Source organism: Pelobates fuscus, chromosome 6, assembly GCF_036172605.1.
Source record: "Pelobates fuscus isolate aPelFus1 chromosome 6, aPelFus1.pri, whole genome shotgun sequence".
NCBI classification, from domain to species: Eukaryota; Metazoa; Chordata; class Amphibia; order Anura; family Pelobatidae; genus Pelobates; species Pelobates fuscus.
This window is the reverse complement of record NC_086322.1, coordinates 182,401,111-182,415,536: the sequence shown is the minus strand read 5'-3', so window position 1 is coordinate 182,415,536 and position 14,426 is coordinate 182,401,111. Positions and strand designations below refer to the sequence as shown.

General features: G+C 43.0%; 1 protein-coding gene across 1 annotated transcript in view; it reads right to left on the bottom strand.

Annotated features, from left to right (window-relative positions):
• Positions 1 to 14,072, bottom strand: part of NPY2R (neuropeptide Y receptor Y2) — an 81,682-nt gene extending 67,610 nt beyond the window's left edge. The window contains exon 1 of the mRNA XM_063458549.1: positions 13,834 to 14,072. The gene's annotated coding sequence lies outside the window, so the exon portion shown is untranslated. The remainder of the gene's footprint in view (positions 1 to 13,833) is intronic.
• Positions 14,073 to 14,426: the final 354 nt, after the last annotated feature.

Below are 14,426 nucleotides of genomic sequence, written 5' to 3'. Positions count from 1 at the left end.
GTGTGTCCATGTATGTATCTGTATGTGGTATATGGTGTATATCTGGATGTATGTCATTATGTGTTTGTTTATCTGCATGTGTGTCTGTGCAACTGTCACCACACCACACACACTGTCACCCCCTTCATCCTGCCACACTCACAATAACTCCCCCAATCCTATCACTCACCCATGCTATACTCACCTCCCATCTATCTGCCATGTTAACCTATCACACTCACCTTCTCTAGCACTGTCACACTCATTCTCCATCATTCTGTCACACTCGCCCCCTCTAACCCTATCACATGAACCCCTCTAATTCTGTCATACTCATCCCCCCCAACCATACCACACTCACCCTGTGTGGCATAAATGAAACACAGAGAGGAGCTGGGGTGTGTGAATGTGACAAATGGGGGAGCAGGGGACATATGGGGGGAAGGGATGTATGGGGGGGGTAGATGTATGGGGGGGCCCAGGGCAATTTTCGCATCAGGCCCCGTGGCTTCTAATTATGCCTCTGCCTATATAATAACAGGCATTTAGGCAACCTTTCCTCTTGAATAGATGGAACCTTGCAGTCTCCGCTAGAGTAAAACAGGCCAACAAGTCTGTGTTTTTAACATGGATTACATTGATTTTAGTAATAAAAGTGCAACAAGCATGCATTTTAAATGTAAAATGCGAATTTCAGGAGGTTTATGTATATAGTCAGTGTGACCTAAATGTGCACTATCCACAATACTGGAGTTTAAATGAGCCAAACAAAACACATTTTATCCAGATGTAAATTAAACTCACTGAGAAAAAGACAGCATGATTCTCTCAATCTCTCTGCACCCATACCACCAACATCTCTTATTTCCATGGCACTACAGTCACATACCACCCATATCACAAAAAGCATTGGAAAGACACTTTTGTGGCACATATACAGGGCCGGTGCAAGGAATTTTGCCGCCCTTGGCAAAAAAAAAATGTGCAGCCCCCTCTCCCCCATGTGACATCACAATGCCTTATGATCTGCCATATGAACTAACACCAGTGCTGCACACAGTGTATGTTTACATTAAAAAGCCTGCAGGGAGAGGCTACAGACACCAGAACCACTTCATTAAGCTGCAGTGGTTCTGGAGACTATAGTATCCCTTTAATGTGAGGTAAATTAGAGATTAGTCTCACTAATAATACACTAGATTGCATACTTACAGCCAGATGAGGATGGTGATGGGCTCTGGCTGCAGTCTGGCTCCACTGGTCTAGTGTAGAACAGGATCTCTGGAGGCTGTTTGTAACTGTGGTCACAAAAATCAATGTTCTGGGAGAACGGAAAGCAGCTCCATTTTTTGAGGCCCTTTACACAGCTCAAGGTCTGGGCCCCAGGGCCTGACTGTGAGTATGCCCATAAGGCCCACCCATAAGTCCAACTATATGTTCCACCCATGAGTTCGCTCACAGGGAGTGGAGTGTGTAGAGGATGTGTTATGTGTTATTGTAGAGGATCTAAAGTGTGTGCTTATGGAATGTAGTGTATAGGGATACCAGTGTAGGTGATGCAGTAAGTGTGTGTAGTGGATGTAGTGTGTTTTTGTGTAAGGGATAGAAAGCATTGTGTTTTTGTGTGTAGGGGATGTATTGTGTGTTTCTGGATGTGTGTAAGGGATGCATTGTGTGAATCTGTGTTTGTATGTGTAAAGGATGCAAGGTGTGCTTCTGTAAGGGGTGCATTGAATGTGTGTAAGGGGTGCATTGAGTGTGTGTGTAAGAGATGCATTGTGTTTCTGTGTGTGTTTCTATGTGTGTAAGGGATGCATTGTGTGTTTCTGTGTATGTGTGCAAGGGGTGCATTGTCTTTGTTTGAAAGGGTTGCAGTGTGTGTGTGTGTGTGTGTGTGTGTAATATATGCATTGTGTGTTTCTGTGTATGTATAGGGATGCATTGTGTGTGTGTAGTGTGAAATAGAGAGTTTGTGGGGTCGGATAGGGGCTGTGTCCAACCAGCTCCTTTGTGCTTCTCTTTCCCTCCTTCCTTAGTCTCTCTCCCCTCTTGTCCCTTAGAGCTCTCCCCTCCAGTCCCTTAGTGCTCTCCTTTCCTGTCCCTTAGTGGTCTCCCTGTCCCCTTTCCCTTAGTGCTCTCCCCTCCTGTACCTTACTGCTGTATCCTGCCCCACTGTCCCTTATTGCTCTCCCCTGCCCCACTGTTCCTTAGAGCTCTCCCCTGCCCCCAATCCCTTAGAGCTCTCCCCTCCTGTCCCTTAGTGCTCTCCCCTACCGCTTAGAGTCTCTCCTCCACTGTTCCTTAGTGGTCTCTCCTCTCCCCCACCCCATTAGTGGTCTCTCATCTACCCCTCCCCCTTAGGGTCTCAACTCTCCTCCCCCTCCCTTAGTGTTCTGTCCTCTTCTTCCCCCTTTCCATAAATGGTCTCTCCTCTCCCCCCACCCTTAGTGGTCTCTCTTCTTCCCCTACACTTAGTGGTCTCTCCTCACCACCCTCCCCTAGTGGTCTCTACTCCACCCCCCTACCACCCTTAGTGGTCTCTCCTCTCCCCCACCCTTAGTGGTCTCTCCTCACCCCCCCCCCCATAGTGGTCTCTCCTCCACCCCCTCCTCCCTTCCATAGTGGTCTCTCCTCACCCCCCCCCCCCCCATAGTGGTCTCTCCTCCATTCCCTCTCTTTCTCCCATAGTGGTCTCTCCTCCACCCCCCCACCTCCTTTAGTGGTGTCTCCTCCTCCACCACCCCCCCCCCTCCCTCCCATAGTGGTCTCTCTTCACTCCCACCTCCCTCCAATAGTGGTCTCTCACCCCCTCCCTACATTGTCTCCCCCCATTCTCCTCACCACCCTCCCCTACCCTGTGTAGCATGGTCTGGTCTCCGGTACAGGAGCTTCTGTTTCCTGTACCCGGCCGGACTGACAGGAAGTGCTCAATGAGGAAGTGCTCCTGTACCGCGGACCGGAGTGGAACTTGGTCACGCTACATTGAGGGACTGGCAGGAGGGAGCGCTGTGTACTTCCCTCCTGCTGATCTCTCGTATCTTGCACCCCCGGGCCGGTGCCCCCTAATGGACACGCAGGGCCGGGCAGAGCTACAGCCGTCTGAGGCTCTCTATAGAGAGCACCTCTAAATGCACCGGCCCTGCACTTATATATACACACTGATCAGCCACAACATTAAAGCCACCTGCCTAAAATCTTGTAGGTCCCCCTAGTGCAGCCAAAACAGCTCTGGTGTGTTTAGGCATGGACTCCAAAAGACCTTTGAACATGTCCTGTGATATCAGGCACCAAAACATGAGAAGCAAATCCTTTAAGTCCTGCATATTGCGAGGTGGGGACTCCATCGGATAAGATTTGGATTATGGGATTTGTTCTAGTACATCCCACAGATGCTCAATTGCACTGAGATCTGAGGAATGCGGAGGACTCTTTGTCATGTTCCTCAAACCATTCCTGAACAATTTTGAAATGTGGCAGAGTGCATTATCCTGCTGAAATAGGCTATGGCCATCAGGAAACCTAATTTCCATGAAGGGTTGTATGTGGTCTGCAACAATCTCTAGGTAGGTGGTACATGTAAAAGTAACATCCAGAAAAATGTCAGGACCCAAGGTTACCCAGCAGAACCATTCACCCATATAACAGGAAGGAGGGAGAAAGCAAGGAGAGAGAAAAATAAATGAAAGCTTTATATGAAAAATAAATTTTCTCCTCTACCGATCAGATGTAGTTTGCCAAGTCTATTATAGCAAGCTGAAGTGGCATGGCACTGTCTTTAAAGACAGATAGTATTCTACAAATGACAAGAACAAATTGCAGATGGCTCCATAGCCATCACATTATGATGGCATCCTCCAGAAAGGGAAGTATCTATATAATCATAAAAATGTGATGGGACAGCAACTACCACCACATCTGGCCTAGGTAATTTGACGAAGAACCATTGCTTATTTGAAAATTACTTTGTTAAAGGACCACTCTAGGCACCCAGACCACTTCAGCTTAATGAAGTGGTCTGGGTGCCAGGTCCAGCTAGGGTTAACCCATTTTTTAATAAACATAGCAGTTTCAGAGAAACTGCTATGTTTATAATAGAGTTAATTCAGCCCTCAAATCCTCTAGTGGCTGTCTCACTGACAGCCGCTAGAGGCGCTTGCATGATTCTCACTGTGAAAATCACAGTGAGAGCACGCAAGCTTCCATAGGAAAGCATTGATAATGCTTTCCTATGAGACCGGCTGAATGAGCGTGCAGCTCTTGCCGCGCGTGCGCTTTCAGCCGAATGGGAGGAGAGGAGGAGGAGAGGAGGAGAAGAGCTCCCCGCCCAGCGCTGGAGAAAGGTAAGTTTTAACCCCTTTCCTCTCTCTAGAGCCCAGCGGGAGGGGGTCCCTGAGGGTGGGGGTACCCTCAGGGCACTATAGTGCCAGGAAAACGAGTATGTTTTCCTGGCACTATAGTGGTCCTTTAAAACACTGAAACTCACCTCTAACTTTTTTCTTGTAATAACTCATCTTTTTTGAAATTCATATTACATTTTGGAAATGTCACCACAGCCCAGTTCAGTTTAGGAACAGCCAGGACAAACATTGCAAATCAGGAGGGTAAATAGAAAGCATTGTTTAATTTGTCCTTTCTCTATGCTGACTGCTAAGTGCAATGTGCAAATGATACAGCTACTAACAAGGATTGCCAGAGACATAATACGGAGATGCCCATTTGCAGGATATAGAGGTGTGGATTTCTACATTTAATTGAATTTTCACACCCCTCACACACATATTAAGTAAGCTGGGATTTACAATTTAATAGTTGGAATGGAACGGGATAGATGTAGCCAATCAGGGCTGGATTTACGTGGCAGGTGCCTGTGGTGCCAAAATTCATATATCCAAATTTGACAACTGCATATGTGTAAATTTCTGAGCGTATTAAATACATTTTGAATCTTTGGGTGTATGCAGTGTAAATGCATGCATTGTTCAAGAAAATGTTAGATGTGATTAGGGTAAAGGGAGGTTTAAGTGGACACTCCAAGCATTTATGTGTGAAGAGTGTATCCTCTTTTTCCATTTTACAAAAAGTGCAAATTTTAAAAGAAATTAGCACTTTTGTCCATTAACCCAGAGCACCTGCCTTGCAAAGACTTGTCATTGCATGGCATTGCAACGTTTGTGAATCGACATCCACAGAAAGTCAGAGCTGAATTAGAAGAGGATATAGCTACTATTTTTTTTTTTATTTCGGCAGTGGCGTTTACCTATAAGGTAAGAGACAGGTTAATGTTTGCGATTACATAAGGCATTTATTGTTAAAGTGCTGAAAAATGGCTTAAACTTGAGAGGGAAAGGTTATGGTATAAGGGGTGTTTATTATTGCTAATATGTATTTGATATCATTGTTACTAGTAATAAGTAATTACTTTTTCATTATTTATAATACATCTTTGGTGATATCATCACCTACTAGTGATTCCTTCCTGATAACTGCACCCTGGGTTCCTAAGAGGGCATTGTCACCCTATATTTGACAATGAGGCTGCAAACGTGGAGACAGCCATTTATGGGCTCATAACTAAGATGAGCAGGATTTTGTGGGGACACCTGTTTTAAATGGTTTTAAACAAAACTATATTGCATCATTTGGCTCTCCTTGTTTGTATTACATTTTATATCAACTTCTGCAAGTGTTCAATTACACCATCATTTAAGAAGGTATTGCTGCCACCTCAAGGGCACAGAGGTCAGCATGTTTGGAGTCTTTATCTCTTTAAAAGGCTCCTTTAAATGTGAGTTTTTATTCGCTCACTTTGATATTAATTTATAAGTACTCAACCTCATATGATTTCTAGTAGAGCTGCATGAGCAGTGTATATCACTCAAAGCTGTCCCTGCTTCTTCTGAAAACAAGGGAAGATGAGATGGGAAGTCATCCCTTTCACTTCCTGTACAGCCACGTGCACAGACATTGGAGGAACTGTGACAAGTTCCTCTATAACTGTTTCTGCAGCTCTGCTCTCAAGCATATTAGACTGAGGTGGACTACTGTAGAACTTGTCAAGTCTCTTGGTACTTATCTGTGACAACCAGCCCATCTATGCTACAAAAAGGCATATTATAGGTGCTATAAAAAGGTGTCCCTACAGGACAAATGCCTGTAGGCAGGTGACTTCTCTTCCTAATTGGAAATCCGAGTCGTGGAGCCAATCCTGATGCCCACTGTGACTTTTTGGGGATTGAGTAGCAATGATGCTGCAGAAAAGCACAGTAGATAGCATACAGCTATAGTCATTGTGGAAGATGCACTAGCATTGCACTCTTTGCAGCCACTATACTAGCAGTTCACTGTTGACAAGAAGATAACACCTAAAATCTTGATGTAAAAATAAAATTCCCTAGCAATTTGTTTATTAAAATGTATTTCAGTAGATGAAATTGTATGCTGTATAAAGAGCTGGCATTTTTGAAGGACAAGTGCATTTTAAACAGTAGATCAGAGTTCTGGGACAAAGTTCTGGAGAAAGTTTACGAAACACTCCCTTCTCTTCACTCCTCATTCTAATGCTGTCACGAACATTCATGCAAAAAATACCATTTACCTTACATTTACATAGTGCGCCAAGTCAGTTGAGTACAGAAAAACAACATTACCTCCTTCCTCCAGCTATGTGTAAAGTGGGGACTTGATTCCTCACTTAAAGGAACACTTCAAGCACTATAACTACCACAGCATGCTGTATTGGACATGGTACCAGTGGTCTTGGCACCCTGCCAGGGTTACAAGTTAAACTGTCTTCAGGAGAGTTTCTGTTAGCAATACTAAGCTACGTCTTTCAGGTCAAACAGGCATTTTACTAATGGCATTATCTGAGTGCTCTAAACAAAACAGCTAAGCCCTGCACTGCTTCTGGCTCTCCTGAAATAGGTGATTGGTACCTGGCGGACCCAATTTGCAAATGGTTTGACTACATACCCTGGGAGGGTGCCTGGGCACTGGTGGCATCACAAGCCTTACAGCACACTGTTTTTTATGGTGCTCGGTGTGTTCCTTTGAGACTACATCAAAGCATCTTATTTTTTGGGGGGGAATGGGAGGGTAGTTCTGTGGGCCTCCTTTAGTATTTTAATATGTGATGTATTGTTTTAACCATTCAAGGACCAGGTGGCTGCACGCTATTTGTTTATAATTTCATACAGGATATATTTTCGGATATGTTTAGAGCAGATGGCTAGGCTTACAAACTAGAGTAAGGTGATATACTGCTGGAAAATTGACATAATCTAAAACAGTGCTGGAAAATCCCATTAGTGCTCTCCTTTCCTGTCCCTTAGTGATCTCCCTGCCCCCTTTCCCTTACTGCTCTCACCTCCTGTCCCTTACTGCTGTATCCTGCCCCACTGTCGCTTATTGCTCTCCCCTGCCCCACTGTTCCTTGGAGCTCTCCCCTGCCCCCAATCCCTTAGAGCTCTCCCCTCCTGTCCCTTAGAGCTCTCTCCTATCCCCCTCCCCCCCATCCTTTGGTGCTAACCCCGTCCTTTAGAGCTCTCCCTTCTGTCCCTTAGAGCTCTCCCCTACCCCTTAGTATCTCTCCTCCACTGTCCCTTAGTGGTCTCTCCTCTCCCCCACCCCATTAGTGGTCTCTCCTCAACCCCTCCCCCTTAGGGGTCTCTACTCTCCTACCTCCCTCCCTTAGTGGTCTCCTTTAGTGGTCTCTCCTCCACCCCCCCCCCCTCCCTCCCATAGTGGTCTCTCTTCACTCCCACCTCCCTCCAATAGTGGTCTCTCACCCCCCTCGCTACATTGTGTCCCCTCCCCCCTTTCTCCTCACCCCCTCCCCTACCCTGTGTAGCATGACCGAGCTCCGGTCCAGTCCGCGGTACAGGAGCTTCTGTTTCCTGTACCCGGCCGGACTGACAGGAAGTGCTCACTGAGGAAGTGCTCCTGTACCGCGGACCGGAGCGGAACTCGGCCACGCTACATTGAGGGACTGGCAGGAGGGAGCGCTGTTCACTTTCCTCCTGCTGATCCCTCATATCTTGCACCCCCGGGCCGGTGCAACCTAGTGGACGCGCCGGGCCGGGCAGAGCTACAGCCGCCTGAGGCTCTCTATAGAGAGCGCCTCTATATGCGCCGGCCCTGCACGTATATATACACACTGATCAGCCACAACATTAAAACCACCTGCCTAAAATCATGTAGGTCCCCCTAGTGCAGCCAAAACAGCTCTGGTGTGTTTAGGCATGGACTCCAAAAGACCTTTGAACATGTGCTGTGATATCAGGCACCAAAACATGAGGAGCAGATCCTTTAAGTCCTGCATATTGCGAGGTGGGGACTCCATCGGATAAGATTTGGATTATGGGATTTGTTCTAGTACATCCCACAGATGCTCAATTACACTGAGATCTGAGGAATTCGGAGAACTCTTTGTCATGTTCCTCAAACCATTCCTGAACAATTTTGAAATGTGGCAGAGTGCATTATCCTGCTGAAATAGGCTATGGCCATCAGGAAACCTAATTTCTATGAAGGGTTGTATGTGGTCTGCAACAATCTCTAGGTAGGTGGTACATGTAAAAGTAACATCCAGAAAAATGTCAGGACCCAAGGTTACCCAGCAGAACCATTCACCAATATCACAGGAAGGAGGGAGAAAGCAAGGAGAGAGAAAAAATAAATAAAAGCTTTATATGAAAAATAAATTTTCTCCTCTACCGATCAGATGTAGTTTGCCAAGTCTATTATAGCAAGCTGAAGTGGCATGGCACTGTCTTTAAAGACAGATAGTATTCTACAAATGACAAGAACAAATTGCAGATGGCTCCATAGCCATCACATTATGATGGCATCCTCCAGAAAGGGAAGTGTCTATTTAATCATAAAAATGTGATGGGACAGCAACTTCCACCACATCTGGCCTAGGTAATTTGCGGAAGAACCATTGCTTCTTTGAAAATTACTTTGTTAAAACACTGAAACTCACCTCTAACTTTTTTCTTGTAAGAACTCATTTTTTTTTAAATTTATATTAGATTTTGGAAATGTCACCACAGCCCAGTTCAGTTTAGGAACAGCCAGGACACACATTGCAAATGAGGAGGGCAAATAGAAAGCATTGTTTAATTTGTCCTTTCTCTATGCTGACTGCTAAGTGCAAATGATACAGCTACTAACAAGGATTGCCAGAGACATAATACGGAGATGCCCATTTGCAGGATATAGAGGTGTGGATTTCTACATTTAATTGAATTTTCACACCTCTCACACACATATTAAGTAAGCTGGGATTTACAATGTAATAGTTGGAATGGAACGGGATAGATGTAGCCAATCAAGGCTGGATTTACATGGCAGGTGCCTGTGGTGCCAAAATTCATATATCCAAATTTGACAACTGCATATGTGTAAATTTCTGAGCGTATTAAATACATTTTGAATCTTTGGGTGTATGCAGCTGTATAAATACATGCGTTGTTCAAGAACATGTTAGATGTGACTAGGGAAAAGGGAGGTTTAAGTGGACACTCCAAGCATTTATGAGTGAAGAGTGTATCCTCTTTTTCCATTTTACAAAAAGTACAGATTTTAAAAGACATTAGCACTTTTGTCCATTAACACAGAGCACCTGCCTTGCAAAGACTTGTCATTGCATGGCATTGCAACGTTTGTGAATCGGCAGTGGCGTTTACCTATAAGGTAAGAGACAGGTTAATGTTTGCGATTACATAAGGCATTTATTGTTAAAGTGCTGAAAAATGGCTTAAACTTGAGAGGGAAAGGTTATGGTATAAGGGGTGTTTATTATTGCTAATATGTATTTGCTATCATTGTTACTAGTAATAAATAATTACTTTTTCATTATTTATAATACATCTTTGGTGATATCATCATCTACTAGTGATTCCTTCCTGATAACTGCACCCTGGGTTCCTAAGAGGGCATTGTCACCCTATATTTGACAATGAGACTGCAAACTTGGAGACAGCCATTTATGGGCTCATAATTAGGATGAGCAGGATTTTTTTGGGGACACCTGTTTTAAGTGGTTTTAAACAAAACAATATTGCACCATTTGGCTCTCCTTGTTTGTATTACATTTTATATCAACTTCTGCAAGTGTTTAATTACACCATCATTAAATAAGGTATTGCTGCCACCTCAAGGGCACAGAGGTCAGCATGTTTGGAGTCTTTATCTCTTTAAAAGGCTCCTTTAAATGTGAGTTTGTATTCGCTCACTTTGATATTAATTTATAAGTACTCAACCTCATATGATTTCTAGTAGAGCTGCATGAGCAGTGTATATCACTCAAAGCTGTCCCTGCTTCTTCTGAAAACAAGGGAAGATGAGATGGGAAGTCATCCCTTTCACTTCCTGTACAGCCACGTGCACAGACATTGGAGGAACTGTGACAAGTTCCTCTATAACTGTTTCTGCAGCTCTGCTCTCAAGCATAGTAGACTGAGGTGGACTACTGTGGAACTTGTCAAGTCTCCTGGTACTTATCTATGACAACCAGCCCATCTATGCTACAAAAAGGCATATTATAGGTGCTATAAAAAGGTGTCCCTACAGGACAAATGCCTGTAGGCAGGTGACTTCTCTTCCTAATTGGAAATCCGAGTCGTGGAGCCAATCCTGATGCCCACTGTGACTTTTTGGGGATTGAGTAGCAATAATGCTGCAGAAAAGAACAGTAGATAGCATACAGCTATAGTCATTGTGGAAGATGCACTAGCATTGCACTCTTTGCAGCCACTATACTAGCAGTTCACTGTTGACAAGAAGATAACACCTAAAATCTTGATGTAAAAATAAAATTCCCTAGCAATTTGTTTATTAAAATGTATTTCAGTAGATGAAATTGTATGCTGTATAAAGAGCTGGCATTTTTGAAGGACAAGTGCATTTTAAACAGTAGATCAGAGTTCTGGGACAAAGTTCTGGAGAAAGTTTACGAAACACTCCCTTCTCTTCACTCCTCATTCTAATGCTGTCACGAACATTCATGCAAAAAATACCATTTAACTTACATTTACATAGTGCGCCAAGTCAGTTGAGTACAGAAAAACAACATTACCTCCTTCCTCCAGCTATGTGTAAAGTGGGGACTTGATTCCTCACTTAAAGGAACACTTCAAGCACTATAACTACCACAGCATGCTGTATTGGACATGGTACCAGTGGTCTTGGCACCCTGCCAGGGTTACAAGTTAAACTGTCTTCAGGAGAGTTTCTGTTAGCAATACTAAGCTACGTCTTTCAGGTCAAACAGGCATTTTACTAATGGCATTATCTGAGTGCTCTAAACAAAACAGCTAAGCCCTGCACTGCTTCTGGCTCTCCTGAAATAGGTGATTGGTACCTGGCGGACCCAATTTGCAAATTGTTTGACTACATACCCTGGGAGGGTGCCTGGGCACTGGTGGCATCACAAGCCTTACAGCACACTGTTTTTTATGGTGCTCGGTGTGTTCCTTTGAGACTACATCAAAGCATCTTATTTTTGGGGGGGGGAATGGGAGGGTAGTTCTGTGGGCCTCCTTTAGTATTTTAATATGTGATGTATTGTTTTAACGCTATTTGTTTATAATTTCATACAGGAGATATTTTCGGATATGTTTAGAGCAGATGGCTAGGCTTACAAACTAGAGTAAGGTGCTATACTGCTGGAAAATTGACAATCTAAAACAGTGCTGGAAAATCCAATTTTAGTGAGCAATTTTATCTTCACTAGAGCTTTCAGCAATAATAAAGCAGGGGCCACAGTTGTGTGGCAGAGATGTGAAGGTGCAGACTATATTCAATACTTGTGCTTTCATCTACAGAAAGGGTGGTCAGAGTCAAGCATTCTCTCTGTTTTAATGCAACCACAATCCATCTTAGCTGGCTTGTTGCCTAGTAGATGAGAATATCAATTTACAATTTGCAATCTAAAATGGACACAAGCTGTCTAAAATGCATTACTCCAAATGATCTCTTTGCTATGAGTAATGTGTTATCAACACATACCTTGTTTGCAATGCTTTCTTTAACAGACTAAGTTTTTGATCCTGCCTGTTGTATTGTGCTATGACTTTAGACGGGAATTCTGGGAACAATATCAGTATGTGAGACTGGAGGACCATAAACAGTGAACTAAGACAGGATTAGTAAAAATGTTCTGACTACCCCAAATATCGGAGGGCTGAAAATGAGTATTTAGCAACTGGTCTAGGAATTCATGTAAATATATCGATGAATCCCAAATGATTAAATGCCACTACTGCCTTCTAGGTATATGTAATATGTTTTAGCCACAAATAGTCATCATTACGTGATATATTATCTTATGTTGTCCTACAAGTCAGGTGGAAGGAATGGAGTCAATGTATACATTCTAAGTTCTAGAAGAGTAGCAGTCAGTAGGACAATTCCATTGAAATCCATGTTGATTGACACACTATTTGAACTTTTCTCTTTTGCTCTTTATGTATAACCCGTATGGAATGTCTCAAGCAAAACTAAATGTTCTCTCCATCTCTAAAGTTACATTTCTCATTTCTTTGAAATGCATGAGCCAAGTACAAGCCTCAGTAGCAATGTGCCTTTATATCAGTATTCTCACCTAAAACCACGTTTTACAGGTTTGCATAATATACTGCAACATATGGGCTTTTAAGATTAATCCGAAACAGAATAGTGTTAAATACAATAAAAGACATTTAGGAATCAGCTAGAGTAAATGAGCCGTTTTGATCATCTGAGTAGATATAGAGTGCAAGCTTCGGAGACAATAGAGGTCTGTTCTACAGTCAATTTATATATGGAACTAAGCTCTTCAGCTACTAGTTAACTAATATAAGAATGACCATTAACCAGCTACGTGTTTCCAGTATAGCAGAGAGCACCACACTGGCACCACGGCTGTTGTGATCTTCAACTCCAATTAGGTTTAGTCAGCTATAGAAAAACGAAATGTTTATTGATTCGAGAACTGACATAATATCACACTCTCCAAATAGAGGAAAATCTATATTTCTGTTTATGTCATCGGCACTAAATGAGTCAAACAGAAGGTCTGATTTTCATCCGTGTAAATAGGAGCACCATTCACAATTAAAATATGTATTGTCTGAATTCAAAGGAGGATTAAGTCAAGCCCAGTAGTTCAAACATTCTCCTTAATTGCTTACTCCAGGGCTGTCTGCATCACGACGTATTAATATGAATAAACCTATGTTATTTCTATGTGGATTACATAGGTTAATGAATAAAGTCAGTGTGTCTATTTATCATCTGTTATAAAAAGAACAATCAGTCCTATGATTAGACATCTGGGTGCTGCTGTTTACCCCCTCGATTTCCTGGTGTGCTCTGATTTATGTAGGGCAGCTAGTTAAGTATATTTGTATTGCCGTTTTGGGAATACCATCGTTTTTTATCACATAGTATTATTACAAATAAAAAGTTATTTCATAGAAAATACTTCGAGTTATGTTTTACAATGAATTAAACGATGGACTCTGCATAACGTGTAACTTTTAACTGTTTGAATAGCCTGCCTCATATTTGCCCACTTAATTACACAGAGCGATGCCCCAGCAGAGACATCCAGTTACTGACAGACACATAAATCCTCGCTCTGTGAGGCTTACTCACTTTTTGATGGAAAACCAATATTGACACAAATTAGCAGAGCTCTGCAAACCTCACAGGGGCTGTATTCATATATCAGTTCCTGCAATGACTCAAAGAGTGACAATATGGTATGAAAAGTAAGCTACAGCTTCATATCTAGACATAGTGTGCTATATTAACACGAGGTAGCATTCACAGCAATGCACGTATGAAGAACAATATAAAATAGTAACTTACAAAGTCAAGCTGTAATTTTTCTTTTTTTGTGTGTGTAAACTTTCTTTGTGAGAAAGTGTTATTTCGCTTTCATTTTCAGCAGATGAGATAAGGTGTTGCTTTGATATTCTGGCAGTTCAAAGTCCACATTCTCCCAGCTGTGTGCGCCCAGCAAAGGGATGGAGAGTGTATACACAGTAGGCAGAGTTCACGAAGGTGCTCTCAGGCAGATCAGCAGAGCCAGAGACAGTCTTCCAGCTTCTAGAGCAGGGCTCATATGATCCAAGGCACTGGAAAGCTGCTAATTAAAGTCCTTGGGAGCCAGGGACGCAGTACTAAAGGAGCCAGTCAATGCTCAGGCTGACTGTAAGTACCACTCCCCCATCACATCTCCTGCCTACACAGCCCTTAGAAAAGCAAAGTCTCTTAGAGTGTTGGAGACTGCACGCTGATATGAGGATAAGCAGGTTGTATCACTTTAATTTCATTGATGCAGTTACCCAGGGGACATTGTATCAGCTGCTACATGTCAATTTCAGATGCAGGAAACTAAATTATTATTTAAAGGTCTAGTGTTCAATTTTATTCTTCACTCTGGAGCCAGAATTCATTCA